A 4971-nucleotide genomic window follows, 5' to 3' on the forward strand; every position below is an offset into this window, starting at 1 on the left:
GAGGACGTTAGCAGCTCCTTCTACAGTCAAGCAGGATGCGGGAGGGTTGTGCCCTGTCCTTAGCTCTCACAGGGAAGCATGCCTTGAAGCCACCTGTCAACTAGCTGCATTCTTATGGCAGGGTGAAGGTAGCAGTATTCTGAGACAGGAGGTTCCCAGATTACCACTCTACTGCACCTGGAGATACCCCCCAGGTCTGCATTGTTAACTTGCGTCTCAGAAGCCTCTGGCAAACGTCTCTGTTGAAGACGTGCGAAACTCACTCTGCAGGCAGTGTGGAACTGTGAGGGACTGAGGGTGAGCTCAACTCTCAGCAGTAAGATGATTTTGGACAAGGCGTTCAGCTACCTTCTCACTTATGGAACTTAGTATGTAGCACCAGTCTACCCCAGGAATTACTGGGAAATCGCTGGATTGAGCTTGGAGGCACTAGTCTTGTGTGCCGGCAGATTCCAGTTACCTCTCCCAACACTTCGGTGAAGCAGCGAGCCTAGGCCTTTTGGAAGCGAAAGGTAGCTGCAGGCAGGAGGTAGGGTTACAGGCCATAAGCTCAACTCTCAGAAGTGGGTATGCATGGGAGGCAGATGTCTGCTACCCACTCGGACATGCGAGTGGGAACCTAGCTACACTCTGATGAAGAAGGACTTTGGAAATCGCTGTATTCAACTCAGATACACGTGGGTTCAGGCACAACGATTCCACATGCTTTTCTCACAACCTTTCCCTGCCACTAACATGAGGACGTTAGCAGCTCCTTCTACAGTCAAGCAGGATGCGGGAGGGTTGTGCCCTGTCCTTAGCTCTCACAGGGAAGCATGCCTTGAAGCCAGCTGTCAACTAGCTGCATTCTTATGGCAGGGTGAAGGTAGCAGTATTCTGAGACAGGAGGTTCCCAGATTACCACTCTACTGCACCTGGAGATACCCTCCAGGTCTGCATTGTTAACTTGCGTCTCATAGCCTCTGGCAAACGTCTCTGGTGAAGACGTGCGAAACTCACTCTGCAGGCAGTGTGGAACTGTGATGGACTGAGGGTGAGCTCAACTCTCAGAAGTAAGATGATTTTGGACAAGGCGTTCAGCTACCTTCTCACATATGGAACTTAGTATGTAGCACCAGTCTACCCCAGGAATTACTAGGAAATCGCTTGATTGAGCTTGGAGGCACTCGTCTTGTGTGCCGGGAGATTCCAGTTACCTCTCCCAACACTTGCGTCAAGCAGCGAGCCTAGGCCTTTTGGAAGCGAAAGGTAGCGTTAGGCAGGATGTAGGGTTACAGGCCATAAGCTCAACTCTCAGAAGTGTGTATGCATGGGAAGCAGATGTCTGCTACCCACTCGGACATGGGAGTTGGAACCTAGCTACACTCCTATTGAAGAAGGATGTTGGAAATCGCTGTATTCAACTCAGATACACGGGAGTTCAGGCCCAATGCTTACACATGCTTTTCCCACAACCTATCCCAGCCACTAACATAAGGAGGTTAGCAGGTACGTCTACAGTCAGGCAGGATGCGGGACGGTTCTACCTGTCCTCAGCTCTCACAGGGAAGCATGCCTAGAAGCCAGCTCTCAACTAGCTGCATTCTTATGACAGTGTGAAGGTAGCAGTATTCTGAGACAGGAGGTTCCCAGATTACCACTCTCTGGCACCTGGAGATACCCTCCAGGTCTGCATTGTTAACTTGCTTCTCAGAGGCCTCTGGCAAAAGTCTCTGGTGAAGACGTGGGAAACTCACTCTGCAGGCAGTGTGGAACTGTGAGGGACTGAGGGTGAGCTCAACTCTCAGCAGTAAGATGATTTTGGACAAGGCGTTCAGCTACCTTCACACATATGGAACTTAGTATGTAGCACCAGTCTACCCCAGGAATTACTGGGAAATCGCTGGATTGAGCTTGGAGGCACTAGTCTTGTGTGCCGGCAGATTCCAGTTACCTCTCCCAACACTTGCGTCAAGCAGCGAGCCTAGGCCTTTTGGAAGCGAAAGGTAGCTGCAGGCAGGAGGTAGGGTTACAGGCCATAAGCTCACCTCTCAGAAGTGGGTATGCATGGGAGGCAGATGTCTGCTACCCATTCGGACATGCGAGTGGGAACCTAGCTACACTCTGATGAAGAAGGACTTTGGAAAACGCTGTATTCAACTCAGATACACGTGGGTTCAGGCACAATGATTCCACATGCTTTTCTCACAACCTTTCACTGCCACTAACATGAGGACGTTAGCAGCTCCTTCTACAGTCAAGCAGGATGCAGGAGGGTTGTGCCCTGTCCTTAGCTCTCACAGGGAAGCATGTCTTGAAGCCAGCTGTCAACTAGCTGCATTCTTATCGCAGGGTGAAGGTAGCAGTATTCTGAGACAGGAGGTTCCCAGATTACCACTCTACTGCACCTGGAGATACCCTCCAGGTCTGCATTGTTAACTTGCATCTCAGAAGCCTCTGGCAAACGTCTCTGGTGAAGACGTGCGAAACTCACTCTGCAGGCAGTGTGGAACTGTGAGGGACTGAGGGTGAGCTCAACTCTCAGAAGTAAGATGTTTTTGGACAAGGCGTTCAACTACCTACTCACGTATGGAACTTAGTATGTAGCACCAGTCTACCCCAGGAACTACTAGGAAATCGCTTGATTGAGCTTGGAGGCACTCGTCTTGTGTGCCGGGAGATTCCAGTTACCTCTCCCAACACTTGCGTCAAGCAGCGAGCCTAGGCCTTTTGGAAGCGAAAGGTAGCGTTAGGCAGGATGTAGGGTTACCGGCCATAAGCTCAACTCTCAGAAGTGTGTATGCATGGGAGGCAGATGTCTGCTACCCACTCGGACATGGGAGTTGGAACCTAGCTACACTCCTATTGAAGAAGGATGTTGGAAATCGCTGTATTCAACTCAGATACACGGGAGTTCAGGCCCAATGCTTACACATGCTTTTCCCACAACCTATCCCGGCCACTAACATAAGGAGGTTAGCAGGTACGTCTACAGTCAGGCAGGATGCGGGAGGGTTCTGCCCTGTCCTCAGCTCTCACAGGGAAGCATGCCTAGAAGCCAGCTCTCAACTAGCTGCATTCTTATGACAGTGTGAAGGTAGCAGTATTCTGAGACAGGAGGTTCCCAGATTACCACTCTCCGACACCTGGAGATACCATCCAGGTCTGCATTGTTAACTTGCGTCTCAGAGGCCTCTGGCAAAAGTCTCTGGTGAAGACGTGGGAAACTCACTCTGCAGGCAGTGTGGAACTGTGAGGGACTGAGGGTGAGCTCAACTCTTAGCAGTAAGATGATTTTGGACAAGGCGTTCAGCTACCTTCTCACATATGGAACTTAGTATGTAGCACCAGTCTACCCCAGGAATTACTGGGAAATCGCTGGATTGAGCTTGGAGGCACTAGTCTTGTGTGCCGGCAGATTCCAGTTACCTCTCCCAACACTTCGGTGAAGCAGCGAGCCTAGGCCTTTTGGAAGCGAAAGGTAGCTGCAGGCAGGAGGTAGGGTTACAGGCCATAAGCTCAACTCTCAGAAGTGGGTATGCATGGGAGGCAGATGTCTGCTACCCACTCGGATATGCGAGTGGGAACCTAGCTACACTCTGATGAAGAAGGACTTTGGAAATCGCTGTATTCAACTCAGATACACGTGGGTTCAGGCACAAAGATTCCACATGCTTTTCTCACAACCTTTCCCTGCCACTAACATGAGGACGTTAGCAGCTCCTTCTACAGTCAAGCAGGATGCGGGAGGGTTCTGCCCTTTCCTCAGCTCTCACAGGGAAGCATGCCTGGAAGCCAGCTCTCAACTAGCTGCATTCTTATGACAGTGTGAAGGTAGCAGTATTCTGAGACAGGAGGTTCCCAGATTACCACTCTACTGCACCTGGAGATACCCTCCAGGTCTGCATTGTTAACTGGCGTCTCATAGCCTCTGGCAAACGTCTCTGGTGAAGACGTGGGAAACTCACTCTGCAGGCAGTGTGGAACTGTGAGGGACTGAGGGTGAGCTCAACTCTCAGAAGTAAGATGATTTTGGACAAGGCGTTCAGCTACCTTCTCACATATGGAACTTAGTATGTAGCACCAGTCTACCCCAGGAATTACTAGGAAATCGCTTGATTGAGCTTGGAGGCACTCGTCTTGTGTGCCGGGAGATTCCAGTTACCTCTCCCAACACTTGCGTCAAGCAGCGAGCCTAGGCCTTTTGGAAGCGAAAGGTAGCGTTAGGCAGGATGTAGGGTTACAGGCCATAAGCTCAACTCTCAGAAGTGTGTATGCATGGGAAGCAGATGTCTGCTACCCACTCGGACATGGGAGTTGGAACCTAGCTACACTCCTATTGAAGAAGGATGTTGGAAATCGCTGTATTCAACTCAGATACACGGGAGTTCAGGCCCAATGCTTACACATGCTTTTCCCACAACCTATCCCAACCACTAACATAAGGAGGTTAGCAGGTACGTCTACAGTCAGGCAGGATGCGGGACGGTTCTACCTGTCCTCAGCTCTCACAGGGAAGCATGCCTAGAAGCCAGCTCTCAACTAGCTGCATTCTTATGACAGTGTGAAGGTAGCAGTATTCTGAGACAGGAGGTTTCCAGATTACCACTCTCCGGTACCTGGAGATACCCTCCAGGTCTGCATTGTTAACTTGCGTCTCAGAGGCCTCTGGCAAAAGTCTCTGGTGAAGACGTGGGAAACTCACTCTGCAGGCAGTGTGGAACTGTGAGGGACTGAGGGTGAGCTCAACTCTCAGCAGTAAGATGATTTTGGACAAGGCGTTCAGCTACCTTCTCACATATGGAACTTAGTATGTAGCTCCAGTCTACCCCAGGAATTACTGGGAAATCGCTGGATTGAGCTTGGAGGCACTAGTCTTGTGGGCCGGGAGATTCCAGTTACCTCTCCCAACACTTGCGTCAAGCAGCGAGCCTAGGCCTTTTGGAAGCGAAAGGTAGCAGCAGGCAGGATGTGGGGTTACAGGCCATAAGC

This window comes from Canis lupus, chromosome 21 (assembly GCF_048164855.1).
Source record: "Canis lupus baileyi chromosome 21, mCanLup2.hap1, whole genome shotgun sequence".
NCBI classification, from domain to species: domain Eukaryota; kingdom Metazoa; phylum Chordata; class Mammalia; order Carnivora; family Canidae; genus Canis; species Canis lupus.